This window comes from Procambarus clarkii, chromosome 89, assembly GCF_040958095.1.
Source record: "Procambarus clarkii isolate CNS0578487 chromosome 89, FALCON_Pclarkii_2.0, whole genome shotgun sequence".
Classification (NCBI taxonomy): domain Eukaryota; kingdom Metazoa; phylum Arthropoda; class Malacostraca; order Decapoda; family Cambaridae; genus Procambarus; species Procambarus clarkii.
The window spans coordinates 2,606,738-2,626,956 of record NC_091238.1 but is presented as its reverse complement, the minus strand read 5'-3'; positions in this window follow the sequence as shown (position 1 = coordinate 2,626,956).

Here is a 20,219-nt window from a genome sequence, read left to right as displayed (position 1 = left end):
CGTGTGCCCCTTGTGTTAAATAGCCTGTCTTTGTCTACCTTTTTGGGTATTGACTGACTGTGTCCGTGTCCGTGAGTGTGAGGACGGCTAACATCTCTGGTAAGGGCCGTATATTACCAGGGAACTAATCTCACAAAGTGGGAGACAAAATCCTTTAATTATGATGAGGATAAGTCTGAAGCCAAGACCACACACTGTGATTAATGTCTTCCTAAACCTGCCGATATTGACACCAACCAATAGAGGACGAAGACTGTAGCCGAGAGAAGCAACAGACCAACGGTACCTGAGGAATAAAGTGACACTGGGGATAGACTTGCTTTGTGATGTGACAGTGATATAGGTTCATATTTAATAACATAACAGGGTGATCATGCAAACTCTCTCTCTCTCTCTCTCTCTCTCTCTCTCTCTCTCTCTCTCTCTCTCTCTCTCTCTCTCTCTCTCTCTCTCTCTGCATCACTTAACGGATAACCCTTGTCTCCTTACAAAAAACACTTGAAGTTCTTGAAAATACAAGCACTAGAAAGTACAAGTTTAGTACTTGAAACACAAGTACTAAACTTACTCCAAGACATGATAATCCTCCAAGAAGGTTATCCCAAACATTGCTCAGTGAGAGTGACCACAAGACGTCCCTCACCGTGGGGGGGGGGGGGGGGCAGAATGAGGCAGCTCACACCTCATGAAAGTATGTACTCACTTCATGAGGCTCGTTCGGCCACCCTCACAGACGGTACCTAATTGCCCAGCAGGCATTAGCACCACCTGGGTCTCCAATATCGGTTATTGTAGTACGGTGAGGCTGTTCGCTCTGCCTGTTGCATCCTCATTCCACAGTTACAATTAGTAGCGGAAGCCCAATATTTCCGATGAACTATGAGAAATGTGTTCAACGGTTATTGGCTTTTATATGTATCAAGCGACGCAGGTGTTTCTCATGCCTCATATCTAACTCTTAGTTGTCATTAAAATTATGGGAAAATCATTATTTATATACACAAGTTTTTCCGTGGGAAATCGGAATAGTTTGAGTATTTTTTTGTTTTCAATAATGCTTAATGCATTTATTTATTTATTTTCTCTTTATGCCTTTAGGATGAGTCGACGGCATTCCTGTAAATGCAGAACAATTCTTGTTTTATTTTGCTAGCCACCGTGGCAGTCCGGTTTATACCGTTGCCTGAAGGTTTTTCTGAATACGGAAACAGAGCGGAGATCAAAGCGAGTTCAGCCAGAAGTGACTTTTATTTATATTTTGTATTTTTGTTTTTTTAATTTGATCTGCTCGTGGGCACTTTTAAGAGCTGTGTTCTGGAAATGTTGTACACAGTGGTGAAGCAACGAGACTAAACATTAAGGGTTTCATCTTGTCTTCACAGTGGAGATTTTTGGGGGAAGTGGAACTAGGGTTTTGAAGGATAAAACTGTCTTATTTATATTTGGCACCGCTCATATTACTACAGCAGTACCAAACTGTTATGGTATGACCTGCTTTGTATATATAATATATATATATATATATATATATATATAATATAGTATTGCGATAATGGCCCCTCGGGTGAGAGGATAATCAGCATAGACTTGCTTAATACGTAGTGCTCACCGACGGACACTGAACACTCTGGTGGAGGGAGACTGGATGGATTACAACTCGACTCTCAAAGTTCTGAATGGCAGAGAGAAAATATAATATAACGTTAAAGAGTACTTCCAGTACTGTCAACTTGAGGTATAGACGGAATCTCCAGCAATGTGTCTTCCCACCCACCACCCCCCCGCCCCTCCCCCCCAAGAATTGCTAGGACCTCAAGTCCTCTTCCTTCCACACCCCCCCCCCACCCCCACACTGGGGCAATTGACAGCACCGGTAGCCTCGCTGGCAAGGAGTATTCGTGTATAATCATTACCTGGCTCCTGATGCACAATAAACACAGACATCGTCTTCAAAGGGCATTCCAGATACCCCCGCATGCTTTGATGGCTCCGTCTGGTGATGGGGGCTGGTCGCTGCCTCATGGGGCAGGGACTACCACACAAACGTCAACACCAAGCTTGTTCTTTGACAGTCACGTCTGGGAAAGAATTCCCCGTCAAACTTTTATTCGTTTTGTAGGGTACAGGCTGTGTGTAATATATATATATATATATATATATATATATATATATATATATATATATATATATATATATATATATAAAAGGAAGGGGGTGGTAGGAGAAAAGCACACAGAAACTGTATTGGAGGGGACCTACATTCCCTCTAATATTATATATATATATATATATATATATATATATATATATATATATATATATATATATATATGTAGCTGGATATATATGTAGATCTAAACATTTTTTATTTGCTGTGCCCAATGCAGCCCTGGGAACTCGCCTCAGTCATGACGCTCTCCGCATTGGAGTTGCCCTTCGCCTTGCCGCCCCCATCCTCACCGAACATAGGTGCATCTGCGGAACTGCGATGGCAGACCAATATGGTCGTCATGGTCTGGTATGTCGTAAATCACAGGGTAAAATTGCAAGACATGAAGAAGTCAACGACATCATCCAGAGGAGCCTCGCCACAGCCCGCTGCCCGGCACAAAGAGAACCACACTTATCCAGACCTAACGACCCTCAGAAGCGCCCTGATGGGGTCACCTTGCTACCTTGGAAGGATGGTAAGCAAGTGGTATGGGACTACACGTGCGCTGCCACACTGGCCAGTACCTACCTCCACTACAGCACACGTGAAAGCGGTGGTGCTGCTTCTTTCAGGGAATCGCAGAAAATTATTAAATACAGAGGTCTAGCACACTGCTACAGCTTTGTTCCGATCGGCTCGGAGACCCTCGGTTCGTGGGGAAAATGTGCATTGAAGTTCCTGAAGGAATTGGGGGACAAATTGATCAGCGCTACAAAAGACCAGAGAGCAAAAAGTTTCTTGTTCCAGCGCCTCAGTGTTGCGATTCAGAGGGGAAATGCCTGTTGCGTCTTGGGCACTAGTCCAACTTCAGAGGAATTCGAAGAAGTGTTTGACTTGCAACAATGATCGAACCCGTCTGTGACATTCATCAATGTTTCCCATTGTTGTGTTTTTCAAGAGATCCATAACCTTTAAGCACCTTTTTGCATTATTATTTTTGTATCAACCCATGTATATCTTGTAACCATCAAATGCATAATAAAGCACAAAAAATATTCAAGGAAGGGGGTGGTAGGAGAAAAGCACACAGAAACTGTATTGGAGGGGATCTAAACATTCCCTCTAATGCGTTATGCGTGGTTTCCTCCGAGGCTATGGGTCCCCCTTCTATATATATATATATATATATAAATATTAGAGGGAATGTAGGTCCCCTCCAATACAGTTTCTGTGTGCTTTTCTCCTACCACCCCCTTCCTTTTATATATATATATATATATATATATATATATATATATATATATATATATATATATATATATATATATATATATATATAATGTCGTACCTAATAGCCAGAACGCACTTCTCAGCCTACTATTCAAGGCCCGATTTGCCTAATAAGCCAAGTTTTCATGAATTAATGTTTTTTCGTATACCTAACCTACCTAACCTAACCTAGCTTTTTTTGGTTACCTAACCTAACCTTACCTATAAATATAGGTTAGGTTAGGTAGGGTTGGTTAGGTTCGGTCATATATCTACGCTAATTTTAACTCCAATAAAAAAAAATTGACCTTATACATAGAGAAAAGGGTTGCTTTATCATTTCATAAGAAAAAAATTATAGTAAATATATTAATTCAGAAAAACTTGGCTTATTAGGCAAATCGGGCCTTGAATAGTAGGCTGAGAAGTGAGTTCTGGCTACTAGGTACGACATATATATATATATATATATATAATTATGCGTGCGTGCGTCACTGGGTGACAGGAGTGCGTCACTCACCTCCCCACAACCAGTCCATCAACAACAACTCACTCCTCCCTCCTTCTATCACCACCTCCAAACACCAACCACAACCACTCAGTCATCAACCAAACATCTACCACCCCTCTATCCACGACCACACTATCCTCAGTCCTTGTTCTACCCAGATTTTCTATCCCATGGTCTACCCTATCTCCTCCCTCCCCCCTCAACTAGAATAATAAATTATAGAGATAATTTTCAGGAGGAAGCACTAAGTATATATACAGTACACAGGGATATGAGACAAACTAAGAACTGGGAAGGAAATTAAGAGAAAGCACTCAGCCAGTATGACTGCACAGCACTTTGAAGGTTATGATATGAACAGGGAGCTGGAATGTTTGGCTGGAGGGAAGGAATGGTGCATTGCCCCGTCGGGAATCGAACGCTGACCCACATGAACGGAGGCCATCCCTGTATCGCCTTGCAGTGAGCTGGCTCGTAGAGCCGTTTTGAAAATAATGTAATTACTTACAGTCGCCTTCCCCAGGCAGAGGATTTCAATGGAGCTCGTTACAGCGCATTCGGTCGATAGAAATTTCACCTTCCGCTCTGCTCTGTCTCATAACTCAACTTGGAACAAGTTTTATGGCTCGTCTTGAAAATGCTGTAAGGAAGTTATTGGAAATGATTCCGGTATAAAATCTCATTTCCTCACAAGTTTAACCTTTGCAATGTCGCGGAAAGACGTGAATCCCGTTTGTTTTCTGAAAATGTTAATTATTTTTGTGTTGCATTGCGGGTTTTTTTGGGTGGTTAATTGTCGCATATTCTACTATGCCGTGTTAGTATATGTGACCATGATATTAGTAAATATAACACACACATACACACACACACATACACCAGTTGAGAGGCGGGACCAAAGAGCCAAAGTTCAACCCCCGCAAGAACAAATAGGTGAGGACACACACTCACACACAGGGTCAGGTAGCTCAGTGGACAGCACGAGGGATTCGTAATCCTGTGACCCGAGTTCGATTCTCGGCGCCGGCAGAGAAAAATGAGCAGTTTCTTTCACCCTGATGCACCTGTTGCCTAGCAGTAAATAGGTACCTGGAAGTTAGACAGCTGTTAGGGCTGCTTCCTGGGGTGTGTGTGTGTGTGTGTGTGTGTGTGTGTGTGTGTGTGTGTGTATTAACCTAGTTTTGTTTGCAGGGGTTGAGCTTTGCTCTTTCGGTCCGCCTCTCAACTGTCAATCAACTGTTTGCTAACTACTTTTTTTTCTCCACACCACACACACCACAAGAAACAGCCCGTGACAGCTGACTAACTCCCAGGTACCTATTTACTGCTAGGTAACAGGGGCATTCAGGATGAAAGAACTTTGCCCATTTGTTTCTGCCTGGTGCGGAAATCGAACCCGCGCCACAGAATTACGAGTCCTGCGCGCTATCCACCAGGCTACCAGGCCCCACGTGTGTGTGTGTGAAAAAAATAGTAAGTTGATTGTCAGTTGAAAGGCGGGCCGAAAGAACAGACCTCAACCCCCGCAAGCAAAACTAGCTGAATGCAATTAGGTGAATTTACACACCCAAAAAAAAATCTATGTATATTTTGATATATCACAATTCGTAGTTTGCAAAGATCTTTTATAATTAATAAACGTCCAAATATGGCTAACAAAAATCCCCAATAACTAGGTGAGGTTTAGAGCACAGCCGGAATAAATTAATTATCAAAGTCGCACAGTGAACTTTAGGCCAAAAAACTTAATGCATTTAACTCCACTTTTAACGAAGTTGGGAAAGGATGCAACGCCTTTTCCAATTTCATTTTCCTACACTTAAATTTTTGGCTGGAAAAAACTTGATTGACATCCAAAATTTTCTTTGCTCTGAAGTCGCGATATGTCCTCAATTTGCAAGTCGCGATATGTCCTCAATTTGCAAGTCGCGATATGTCCTCAGTTTGCAAGTCACGATATGTCCTCGGTTTGCAAGTCGCGATATGTCCTCAGTTTGCAAGTCGCGATATGTCCTCGGTTTGCAAGTCGCGATATGTCCTCGGTTTGCAAGTCGCGATATGTCCTCGGTTTGCAAGTCGCGATATGTCCTCGGTTTGCAAGTCGCGATATGTCCTCGGTTTGCAAGTCGCGATATGTCCTCGGTTTGCAAGTCGCGATATGTCCTCGGTTTGCAAGTCGCGATATGTCCTCGGTTTGCAAGTCGCGATATGTCCTCGGTTTGCAAGTCGCGATATGTCCTCGGTTTGCAAGTCGCGATATGTCCTCGGTTTGCAAGTCGCGATGTGTCCTCGGTTTGCAAGTCGCGATGTGTCCTCGGTTTGCAAGTCGCGATGTGTCCTCGGTTTGCAAGTCGCGATGTGTCCTCGGTTTGCAAGTGGCGATGTGTCCTCGGTTTGCAAGTGGCGATGTGTCCTCGGTTTGCAAGTGGCGATGTGTCCTCGGTTTGCAAGTGGCGATGTGTCCTCGGTTTGCAAGTGGCGATGTGTCCTCGGTTTGCAAGTGGCGATGTGTCCTCGGTTTGCAAGTGGCGATGTGTCCTCGGTTTGCAAGTGGCGATGTGTCCTCGGTTTGCAAGTGGCGATGTGTCCTCGGTTTGCAAGTGGCGATGTGTCCTCGGTTTGCAAGTGGCGATGTGTCCTCGGTTTGCAAGTGGCGATGTGTCCTCGGTTTGCAAGTGGCGATGTGTCCTCGGTTTGCAAGTGGCGATGTGTCCTCGGTTTGCAAGTGGCGATGTGTCCTCGGTTTGCAAGTGGCGATGTGTCCTCGGTTTGCAAGTGGCGATGTGTCCTCGGTTTGCAAGTGGCGATGTGTCCTCGGTTTGCAAGTGGCGATGTGTCCTCGGTTTGCAAGTGGCGATGTGTCCTCGGTTTGCAAGTGGCGATCTGTCCCCTGAGATTAGTGAGGCTCAGCCTCACTAATCTGCCAGATGTGCCTACAGCCAAGGCGAATTCGCGCAAAGACTACATCACATTGCCTGGTCCGGTTATTGTGCTCACCATATAAATAAGTTATTGCAAAAGTTGTCTTAGCTTTTAATACTGCAACTTTCAGGTCTCTGGGCATTTCTTAGTTCTTCTTAATCTGAATGAATTTCTTTAATTTGTAAGGTTTTAATTATTACATTAGATAGTCCAAATTCATAATCAGTGCTTTCTTTCCTGCAAGCCTCATTGGCCAGTCGATCTACAAACTCATGTTTTCCAACTACAACATGGCATGGGATCTACTTAAGGTTCTCAGTGCCTAGATAAATACCCAGTATCTCAGTCTGTGTCGTGCTTGCCCACTTCAACCTCTGTGTACTAGACATCATTTCATTCCCTTTATATACTGCACATGCACAACCTGTTCTACCAATGCCTAACTGCACAGAACAATCAGTAGAGGCATAGGATTCAGTTGGTTTGAGATTTTGAAGATGACTGTCAATAGCTTCTAATGTTATACATCTTATAGTTTCAGTGTAATACATTTGACATTGATGGGTGAATGATATATAGAGACCAACACATCTTTCCAAGGGGAAATATAGTGAACAGTTTTATCAGGACTAAGAGACATTCAGTTTTATAAGATTTTTGGTCCCAACAAATGAGGACTGTAAGGAGTTTCTTTTTTTTTTTTTTTGCGAGAGTGATGGATGTAACCATGGGAAAGGTGAGGGAAGACGGGAAGGGAAGGGAAGGGGGCCGCCAAACCGTAACGCGGGAACAGCCCAACTCACCTCTACCATCCTAGAACATCGTAAAGCAAGGGTTGAGGTGTATTGCCGATCGTTCCACACCGCCTCCCTATCCAGAAGCACCAGTAGTTATAAAACTTGGGGGGGCGGGGGGGGGTGGAATTGGGGGTCGTGAGAATACGACCATCACCGCTGGTTTTACGACTTCGGATCTAAAATTTCGTAATTAAAATGTTGATGGCGAATTTCCTGTTGAGTTTCATGTTGCTGGGGCATAAATCGGTGAGCTTTTGCTAGTTTTCTAGTTATGGTGGCCACAATCAAGGTGAACTCACCTTAGGCAGAGTTTCCTTCACCCAGGTGCGTCTGTTCACCTAGCAGTAGGTACCTGGGAGTTAGACAGCTGCTACGGGCTGTTTCCTGGGAATGTGGAACAAAGTGGAGGCCTGGTCGAGGACCGGGCCGCGGGGACACTAAGCACCGAAATCACCTCAAGATAACCTCAAGAAGATGGTTCAAAGTATTCGGTTATTTTGTAATGGGACATTTGACAGCGGGTAACCGTCGCTTGACTTTCAACACAAATGCGAACAAGCTTTTTGTACTGACTGTACAAAAATCTTGATAGTTGTGAGACTATTTATGTAAGATCCAGTTGCCATATTTCAGTTGCATATTGGCTTGGGGCCCATACAAGCTTGTTCGTAAAATAAATAAATAAATAAATAAATAAATAAATATATAATATATATATATAATATATATAATTTCAATGCATACTTGTTTATTGTATGACTTTAGTCTGTGAACGGCGCTCTGTATAAGTGAATGATACTGGAATGTCCTGTGATGCAGGATTCCTATAGAAAAGTCTGACAACTAGTGTAAACCATTTAATACTGGTCAACATTCACCCAGCCTCCCACAGACTCTGTCAACATTCACCCAGCCTCCCACAGACTCTGTCAACATTCACCCAGCCTCCCACAGACTCTGTCAACATTCACCCAGCATCCCACAGACTCTGTCAACATTCACCCAGCCTCCCACAGACTCTGTCAACATTCACCCAGCATCCAATAAACCCGGTCAACAACCAAACCATCACCTGTAGAAATAGTCTGTGATACACAGGCTGGACATTCTTGACATTTCAGTGTGACTCTTCACAGCTTCCCTTCAGCGCCTCGTCAACCTACACGACCTGTTAAAGCAGTTGGAATCCCTTAGTCTGAGGGAGACAGGAGGCAGCTTTTAATGAAATTCTCCTCATACTGTTCTCTTTTTTTTGACCTTGGATCACGCGCCATGCGCTTGCCTTCGTCAGCAGGCTGTGCGTCGGACGCATGCCGACTTGTGTCGTAGTCCGATAAGTTGTGAGTGTATATTGATAGTTGGCGGCCAGACGCTTGCAGCTGGTCTCGCCTAACATTTCAAGGTGAACAATAATAGGCAGGGAAATGCCATATGGCAATTGGAGTCGGCCCAGGTGCCATACTTTTAGAAATATCGCCATTTATGTTACCCCACTCTTAGATTTCCATGACGCACAAAATGAGCTCTAGCATGTGTTTACAGTAGTATTTGTGATCACTCCCTAAAGTGTCCTCTCAGATAATTCACTGCACTTTGTAACCTTTGATTCCCAATGGACAAATTACGGCGCACTATGAGAAGTAATTAAGCGGTTAAGAATTCATGTTGTCTGTACGTAAGTTGGTTAGAGTGGGTGGGTGGCTTGGGTTCACGCATTTTAGTACCGCGTATTTTGCCCGTTGTGGCAGCTGAAGAGAACGGGCTGCGTTCCCGCTGCTCGATCGAGTTTCATTACTACGTTTCCAGAAACAGAGAAAGAGGAAGAAAAAAGACGAAGGTAGAGGGAGATAGGGAAGGAGAGGGGAGATGGGTATATCTTGAGGTGATTTCGGGGCTAAATGATATGATTGACTCTCCAACATTAACACTAAACAAACACAACCACAAACTTCCATGAGCATAGTATTTACTGTGTGTCTGGGCAAGTCAAGCACCACAGTCACCACCACAGACAGCCGCAAACGCATTGCCTCCCCTGTCTCCAGGAAATGGGTTGAGTCAGCTCCCACAAGCAGCTATGTACTCAGTATCGTTCCTGACTCTAGTACATGGGTTGAGTCAGCCCCCACAAACAGCTATGTACTCAGTATCGTTCCTGACTCTAGTACATGGGTTGAGTCAGCCCCCACAAACAGCTATGTACTCAGTATCGTTCCTGACTCTAGTACATGGGTTGAGTCAGCCCCCACAAACAGCTATGTACTCAGTATCGTTCCTGACTCTAGTAGATGGGTTGAGTCAGCCCCCACAAACAGCTTTGTACTCAGTATCGTTCCTGACTCTAGTACATGGGTTGAGTCAGCCCCCACAAACAGCTATGTACTCAGTATCGTTCCTGACTCTAGTACATGGGTTGAGTCAGCCCCCACAAACAGCTATGTACTCAGTATCGTTCCTGACTCTAGTACATGGGTTGAGTCAGCCCCCACAAACAGCTATGTACTCAGTATCGTTCCTGACTCTAGTACATGGGTTGAGTCAGCTCCCACAAACAGCTATGTACTCAGTATCGTTCCTGACTCTAGTAGATGGGTTGAGTCAGCCCCCACAAACAGCTATGTACTCAGTATCGTTCCTGACTCTAGTAGATGGGTTGAGTCAGCCCCCACAAACAGCTTTGTACTCAGTATCGTTCCTGACTCTAGTAGATGGGTTGAGTCAGCCCCCACAAACAGCTATGTACTCAGTATCGTTCCTGACTCTAGTAGATGGGTTGAGTCAGCCCCCACAAACAGCTTTGTACTCAGTATCGTTCCTGACTCTAGTAGATGGGTTGAGTCAGCCCCCACAAATAGCAACACAGTATCTTCCCCGTGTCCAAGACATAGGGCTGAGACTCGAGGCGCCACAAACACAGCATCTTTCATGACCCCAGAGGAAGGGTTGAGACTCGGGGACCCCCACCACAAACACCACCACAGACATCCACAACTGCAGTATTCTCCCTGTGACCGCCTCCGTCGCTAGCTTTACGTGCATTTTATGGTCCAGATATCACCTAAAGGGAGCCCCAGACGTGCTCAGTCCAGGAAATAAGCAATACGTTCTGGCGGACCCGGGTGCTCTTCAAAGGTTCAAAGTTTCATTAAGTGAAGGTAAAGTGATTACCACAAGTTCCCAACACCAGCTGGAGAGTTGTTGTTGGTAGTTTTGTAGTTGCTGGTGTTCTCGTTATTCTCTGGCTGCTGTATTTGTTGCTAATTTGGCTTTGTTGGTAATGTTTATGGTGCGTATTTTGGTTGTTGTTTGGAAGGGTTTTCTTAATGTTACGGCGCGTCGCTGCTGCTCATATTAATGTAACCATTTTTTAGTCGCTGCTCTCATTTTTCTTGATTGGGTTGTTTTAGCTGAAGGAAGAGACAAATGGGAGGGAGACACAACTGAGGGGAGAGTGTTAGTGTTGTGTGATCAGCCTATGACAGTCCCATACCACCCAAGAGTCTTCTTGGGTGAGGCTTAGCCATCTGCGTCTCGTCTCCAACCATTAGAGAGACACCTTACCTTGAGGTTACCTTGAGGTGCTTCCGGGGCTTAGCGTCCCCGCTGCCCGGCCGTCGACCAGGCCTCCTGGTTGCTGGACTGATCAACCAGGCTGTTGGACGCGGTTGCTCGCAGCCTGACGTATGAGTCACAGCCTGGTTGATCAGGTATCCTTCCCACGCTGATATTCTCTTTTGAAATAGATATTAATGCTTCAGAGTTAATGGATTTTGAGTGAGTTTGATAGTATATTCAATTGCTATTGACGAAACAGATTAAAATTATTCGTAAGCTTTTTGTGTCAAATATTTGCGTGACGCAGCCAGTGATGTCGGCCTTACGCCAAACAACTGCGTAACGTAACCCATGATATTGCCATGACGTTAAACATACACACTTGACGTAAAGCTGCTTCAAATGTTGGCGATGCTGCTTCAACGCCAGACACATTCGTGACGCAATCAGTCATACTGCCACTGCGCCAAACAAGCGCGTGACGCAATCAGCGATACTGCCACTACGCCAAGCGCGTGACGCAACAAATGATGTTACCTCAACACCAATAAAATATTTGAAATAACCAACTAGGAACTCAAAACATGACTGGTTTCAAGTTTACGTTTGGCATTACGAAGAAGTTTACCGATAAAACAGAAAATTTAATTATAATAATTGCAATTTTTCGTGATGTCACCGAAGCACTGACCACCTTAAAGCATCGAAGCTGAACGAACCAAAGTTGTTAATCAAGCTGGAGACGTGGAGGTGCCTAAGTCCGTAATTGGCCAAGTTGTGAGAACTTTGTCACCGATTATTGAGAAATTATGGGCAAGAGATCCATGTTAATATGTCGCCTACACGGATACCATCAGGCGTCTGCTCTCCTCCGGCCGCTGCCTGACGGCGGCGCTGCAGGCGGGAATAAGCTTCGAACTAAAGCAGATTAATCGGTTAAGTTTAGAGGCCAAGCCGGTGGTGAGACGAGGTGGGTGGACGCGAAGGATAAACAAAGAGGGAGAAACTGCAGTTAATGTTAAACGGAAGGAGAGGGGAAACTGCGTCAATGTTAAACAGAAGGAGAGCAACATTATGAGAAGAAAGAACTAAACCGGGATGACAATGGAACAAGGAAGAGAGACGAGGACCGGATATACGCTGCCAGAGCACGAAGGGCAGGAATGATGCCCTGCCACCTGCACTATTGGGAATCGAACACCGATCTGCATGAAGCGAGACGACTATAGCGCTACGAACTGAGCGGGAGGGGGCGACCCAGGTGGAGACAAAGGAGAAGAGGAAGAGGAGGAACTGATTTATGTCTCTATTTACTGGGGGACGCTAGCAGACAGCACCGTGAAAAAGACGCAATGCGCAGTAGAAGAAAATTTTTCATGCTGGATTACCAGGAGGCGGTGGGACAGGGAGGAGGGAAGGAGACGTCAGCTACATGCTATGAACAAGGTACTCTTCCACCTTACATTGGTGGAAGAGAAGTGGGAACGCAAATACCTCCTGAGGATGGAAAGGAACGGTGATGCAATTCGAATTTGATTTAATCAAAGCATCATAGTTGATAGTTCTAGCGTTAAATGACTAAATTGTTATTGCTAAGTATTTCAGAACTAGGTTAGGCAGAGCTAAAGCAGGTATGTGAACCTGTCCATTTAGCGGTATATATTTTAATTCTTATTGCTTTAATCATTCTGATCAATTATGCACTATGTGGTGATGGAGTGAAATCTCCAAGTACCTTGAAGATTCCTCAGCCTCAAACAGTCAATCTTACAAGGAAACATTGGCCTTGAGGCAGTTTGAGCTGGACTACAGTAATGGCTAACAACTTGCTATTCTTTATTCAGTACAAGTCACGTACTGTAAAATTTTGGCTATGATTTATCTAGATGGTACCAGATTTATATAGAACAAGAATGCCCGAAATTTCTAGAGACATTGCTTGTGAAGTTTGCATATTTCTAACCATGACAACTTGAGCCAGTACACGAAAAAAAAGAGCTAAAGCACTTAGTTGGATGGTAGAGCCCCATCCCACGAATCAGGCCTTGAAGTCTGGTGAGTGTAGAGTAGTAATGTGACGGAGGTACAGAGCCTGGCACCTGTAGAGGAGCTGTGCGAATGAGAAGCAGAGCCTATAGTGCCTGATGAAAACTGTGGTGAGTTAAGGTGATTAGAGTTCAAATAGAGCATCATGAAAGAACGACAAAGCCTAGCGTCTACCCAAGAGCTTTAGAACAGAACCTAGTGCCTCTACAAGAGTAGCATGAGAGGGAAGTGTAAGAGCCCAGCGCCTCTATAACAGCAGCATGAGGGTAGTTGTGCAGCTCTTGTGTTTACAAGTGAGAGCTGAACCAGGCGCTCACAGGGAACTATAATCGCGCATCCGAATTGTTTGTCGAGCAGATGGCTTCGGCTGCCACACGACACCATAATGGTGGAAGCTCAACATTTGCCAGACTCGGGGGAAAAGTCGTCGGCGGCTTCTTATTGACTTACCTGAGGGTGTCGACGTCCCGGATGATCTTGGATTCCTCTCGTCTCGACGTGAGGGTGAACAAATGACGCTATAGGGGATCTCGTAGTACAGTTGGCTTCGTTCTCGACTCACAATCTGGATTTCCTGGCTCGATTCCTCTGAGGAACAAAAAAGATTTGGCACGTTTCCCTTCTCGATATGCCATCGTTCACCTAGCAGTAACTAGGTACCCCCCGGGAGTTAGCTAACTGTTGTCGAGTGCGTCTTGGTGGAAGTTCGGTTGGACTTTGGGGAAGACCTTGCTATAAACTTAAGTTCACAGGCTTTCTGTCACCGACAAAATGAACTGATATATCTAGTTAATAGTTTCAATAGTGGGACGTATAGTTCTAGAGTATATTATGTGTAGAGACTTCTCACTGAGGCTCAAAACGTTCGTCAAATGCTCAAAAATTGACTCAAAATATTTTTACTTTATTTATCTAGTTGAGTGAAGGAACGGTTGATTAAAAATATTGTTTCTTTCTGTTTCTTCTCCTTCCACGGGATTCCTTTCGTGTCTTTGTTGTGCTTCCTTTCGTGTGTCTGTCAGATTTCGTGAGTCTATTCTCATACACCAGCAGACTATTCTTCCTGAGCTCTTGATGTGGTTGTCATGTACCTGCAGACTATATCTCCTCTACTCCTAGTGTACTTTACACAAATCAGACGTAAAAATAACACAATTCTGGAGGTGCTATTTTACACCGGATCTGCCGTGATTATATCACCGAGGATGTGACCAGCTCCACAATGCTCACATTAGATACTTTCTTGTCTGTCTTTCTCTCTTGTTTTGCTTTAAGAAAGACTAAACAGGTCCAGTTGTTCGTAGCTGAGAGAACAACGTGGAGGCCAATTCTACACTTGGCTTACACTTTCCCGGGTGATGGAATTACTTGTAAATTATTGCTTGTGTCGGTGAGATTTATGTTGGCTGGAGTTGGAATAGCTGTGCAGGATAGGCAAGATTTGCCACAGATCCAAATAGCTTAGTGTGCCCGCGTCTGGAAACACACACAAGAGCTTCCAGTGTGCATTTGCAATTGGAGCTCTGGAAGCGTGACCGGTTCAAGGGAACGTCTTCTCTTGCATACTGAGTACTCCTTCAGGGTCTGTTTGGCATGTATTTGCCCATTTTTGTTTTTTTAATTTAAAGAAATGCATGTTAGTAATAATCAGAATAATGAGACTCTCGTTATGGATTTGCTAAATGTTTATTTGGCAGATGCATGATCTATTACTCCATTACTCGGGAGTTAATAGATCTATCAGATCTATTGCCCGCCAGTAATAGATCTGATAATATCGTGAACCAAATAATGATGTCAGTCACAGCAAAAACAATTATAATCAATTACACATGTGTTTATTATTATTAATCAGGCGGCTGGTTTCATTTTGATTTTCAAGCAAGAGCTTCGACGAACATGTTATTACGAAAGGGACAGCGGCGGAGGACACGAGAGTGGACTATGAACTTGGGGAGAAATGTGTTCCAAATTGTGGCAAACTATTTTAAAATTTCCTAAAATAGAGACGCACTCGGGAGAGGCTGGGGACGCACTCGGGAGAGGCTGGGAAGCACTCAGTAGGACGAGATATTTACTCAGTAGTGGAACCAATACGAGAATCTTTAGCAACAATTTGGTATAAATGGAAGAAATGCGAGAAGACTATTGAAGAACACGTTGCTCATCAGAGTTAATCAATTGACGAGCGTCTGAAGGAGATGCTGGCTAACTCGGCCGGTCACTCTAAGGTCAACCTTACCTTGAAGTCCACTCCAAGGCCTGCAGGGGAGGGGTGTTAGATGGGGGGAGGAGGTGATTGATATGGGGAGAGACGGGGGGGGGGGTTAGGGAGGGAATATCAGGGGGGGGGGGTGCCGAAGAGGAATGGATGGTCAAGCTCACATTCGACACATGTCTCAATATAATTGTGTATTAAGACGATATCATTACTCATTGTTCTTAAACGTAGAAAGATTTTGGTACATAAGTTTCCAACAAATAATTGATTTCTCAAAATGATTAACAAAATTAATAATCCACAACTCACAAAATTACAAATCCACAGAGAGCAAAATAATAATAACCCCCCCCCCCCCAAGGAAAAAAAAAGAAATCTATAAGAAACAAGGCCGGTAGGGAAACGGTACAGACAGACTAGACAAGCAAAAAGGTGTAAACAAGATTTATGCTGAGCGAGAAAGTAGGGATCGGAGGGAGGCAGGAGGTAGAGGTGGTGGACTCAGCGTGTCGTTGAGACAAAGTGATGTATTGGACAACAGAGGGCAGACTCTTCCTCTCTCTCTCTCAGGTGCTGGGAGCTGATGGAGATGTGTGTGCGTGTGTGTGTACTCACCTAGTTGTGCTTGCGGGGGTTGAGCTCTGGCTCTTTGATCCCGCCTCTCAACCGTCAATCAACAGGTGTACAGGTTCCTGAGCCTATTGGGCTGTTCATATTCTACTACTTCATATACTACTACTTCATATTTTACTACTTCATATTCTACTACTATTCATATTTACACTAGAAACTGTGTATGGAGTCAGCCTCCACCACATCACCTCATAATGCATTCCATTTGTCAACCACTCTGACACTAAAAATGTTCTTTCTAATATCTCTGTGGCTCGTGTGTGTGTGTGTGTGTGTGTGTGTGTACCGTCCAGTGGTTGAGGGAGGATGGATTATGTAGTGAGGGGGGGGGGGCATTGTGAATTAAATGGATGATTATTGGGAAAGAAAGTGCTACGAAGCTCATTAATTTTGCATCAGGTCACTCTCCTCGGGTTTGTGATGTCAAGTTACACTTTGTAGGGAGGATGGTCAGACGATCATTATAACTAGCCTGCATAATACCGAACCTTGTAGTGATACGGATGAATGGAGTATATCTAACACCTTGGGATGAAGTCTGGCTCATCAGTGACCAGGAAGATCAATGTGTAAGCAAGGAAGCCATGAAACTTAATCGCTAAAATAAGGTACATCTCGCATCCCCTCGACAGCAGCGGTTGCAAAACTTTATTTGAAGTCGAAGTTCGCTTCCATCTTGAATATGCTGCACTGTACCACCATAATTTATCCGAGTTTTGTAACAAAAATAACTCGTCTCAATTCTTGACCCTTCTGATTGTACAACCGACCTCCTAATAGATGACATTTATTACATTTCCTAGCAATCATTTCACACCGCGGAATTCATTCCAAACCCTAGCATACATTCCACATCTATAGCATTCATTCCTCATTCCTAGCATTCACATTCCTAACAGATAATAATTTACCATCAAAATTGTTACGTCTCTCCTCAATATATTTACTATATTGCAAATACACTCAACTCATTCTTTATTGAGCACACTATCCATGCACCCTTCAAATATACACTAGTGTATATTTGGAAGACTAGTGTATATTTGTGAGTATACTCTTACATCTTAAAATGAGCACACAATACTATAAAACTTCTTCTCTCGAATCATCCCTCTTACACGGCTCTCTTAATAGAGATAATTACTACCCACTTAATCAGCCACCATCTGGACTAACAAGTGCAAGTGATGGGACTGCAGCACGCCGCCAGAGCCCACTCCTCCACCACCTCTCCCTCTCACATAACACACAATATGAGAGGGGGGCAAAAATTTAAATTCTGCCACGGAATATAATACAGCTAATCCAATTTAAACTTTTGATCCCTAGGGTTGAAAGTTACATAAACTGCACCAACTCAAAAATTGGAATGTATGCACATGTGTGAATAGTGTGTGTGTGTATGTGTGTGTGAATGAACAGTGTGTGTGTATAATATATATTTATATAATTATATATTCTACTTTGCTCTGATGAAGGCGAATTAAGCCGAAAACGCGTTAAGCATTCTGTATTTTTCACATGAGGTTTTTCCGCATACTTGGATCAGTGTTTTTGTGATCGGTGTTGTATATATATATATATATATATATATAATATATATAATATAAAATATATATAATATATATAATATATATAAATATGTCGGGGGGAAGCAGTCTTTTGCAGACACACGTTGTCCAGGATGATCAGTTGTTCTAACAGCAATCTTTTCTATATTTTATGTTCTTCACTGGACAAGAAAGTTGACAAATTATCTCTCCAAAAGTTCATTTCACACCTTTATTACGGCCGGATGCTGAGAGTTGTGTTGGCGGATCCTGTCAACATTTACAAAGGCAGAGCTGAAGTGGAAGCAAGTTATCCGGAGCATCCGAATATATAACCGAGGAGGAAAAGGTCCTGCTTTTCAACGTCTTCCCCGTGTGAAGAAGTATATCAGAAATATAGAGAAGATTCGTGATAGATTACTTAAAGTTAACCATGCCTGTCATATTCACTACATAGCAGATATACCACATTTAAAAAGTGGAAATAACATTACAATTATTCCAGCTCCTCAAATGTAACATAAGTGCAATTAATGACATTAATATCTTTTATATTACACTCAGAAATCACAATAGCGTGATGTATCAAATGAACAAATTTCTGTGTATAATGAAGTAAGGGCAGAGGTAGAACGGCCTATTGACATAGCTCGAGTGCAGGGGGGAATTGTGTAAAATCCTGGTTTGTGTCTCGGAGAGGCTGCAGGATCCAAGTAAATTCAGTAGAATTTCTGGTTGCAATTCTTAAACCATGTCGTAGCTCAGTCGATTAAGGCAGCGTCTGGGATGCTCTCGGACGTAGGTTCGAATCCTCGTCACGGCCCATGTGGATTTGTCTCTTATATCAAAAGGGCAGCGATAGGAGTGTTAGTACTATCCAGCGTCTAGGTAGTACATACTGGCGGACAACCCGATTAGCTTCTCTAATTTCAGTACTATTCTGTGTTATTGAACAACCTCCTGCGCTGTACATTAGTTGTAGTTGAATATAAATAGTTTCATGTCGGGAGTAATCGTGTTTATAGTGACATTACCAATGTAGATGCTTAGATGATACACGTCGCATCCTCACTGCTCCCTATCTTCATCACACGAACCATCTTCCCTACAACACTATCATCGTTAGTGAAACCTTCTTCATTACACTCTCTTGTAAACTGTGATCATCTGGACTACACACAACTACCATCAACGTAAACCTTCATACAACACCTTCCCTCTCCTTCACTTCCTTCACTATCCTTCACCACCTTCACTATCCTTCACCACCTTCACTATCCTTCACCACCTTCACTATCCTTCACCACCTCCACTATCCTTCACCACCTCCACTATCCTTCGCCACCTCCACTATCCTTCACCCCACGTTCCCCATTTTTCATAACCTTTCCTGCCCTTCATAACCTTCCCTTCATCCATGTAATCTAAATGAGAGTCCATTCTTTTAATTAGCGAGACTGAAAATTACAATGATCTATCATATCAGGCCAAGGCGAGATGGGGGGGAGGGGGGATGACTGGACACCAGCTGCCTATGCATCCCGTCCTCTGCAGCGTTCCCAACGTCACTAAACTGTTGTACCAAGTCACCCTATCCTAACATACCCGAGTACCCACGAACAGAAAACGGGACATCACGTCAATTTCGTGTGCCGCTGCCAATTGTTAGTACATGGAGATTAATATGGGTAACTTGAGTATTTTTAACCTTGTGTAAAGGGCTTTTATTTCATCATGGACAAATCTACAAATAATGTAGAGTTCTATTAGAACAATTTTCAGTTCTAATGGAAAAACTTCAGTTATGAAGGTAAATGTTTTGACTTGATATTCAGGGATGTAAGAGAGGCACTTCACATAACGCCAAGAGGAAATTAAGGTTAGGCTTTCTCTTTGTTCTTGGATGCAATACTATATTCCTCTTAGCTACCAGAGACGCACAAATATCTGCTCTAAGGCCCAGCGCACTCATGAGTAAAGATCATACACTCAGTGTTGCTTCAAAATTTGATAATAAAGTAGACTTTCTCAGTGTTGCTTCATAATATAGACACTGACATCCTCGGATCCTCGGGGTCCAGGAACATGACTGTGACAGTGTACACAGTGACAGTGAACATGACACCCGAACACGAGGAACGTGACGGCACGAAGGGAGAAAAGAGCCAAAGGACATAATCAAATAATAAAAGTATAAATTGACATGGATAAAAATACAAAATAAAACTTTCTCGGGGAAAACAGAAACAAAACAAAAAAGAGGTGACCAAAGGTAGTAAATCTAAGAAAAAACCCAGGAATAAAAATATTTGTGTCTGCGTTCTGGCGAAACAGTAAAGGTGACGTATTTTTCCTGTTAGGAATTCCACTCCAAAATTGAAATATAAACATATGTTTTTATTCTCTTAAGAAAAAATGCATTAGGCGTTTAGAAACACCTGATGATTTTATCTCTCTCTCTCTCTCTTTGTTTAACTAAGACTAGGGTTCATAAAGGATGTCACGGATGTACCTAGTGAAACTGCAAGCAAGAGCTGTTAGCCTACCTCAGCTCATCTGAAGC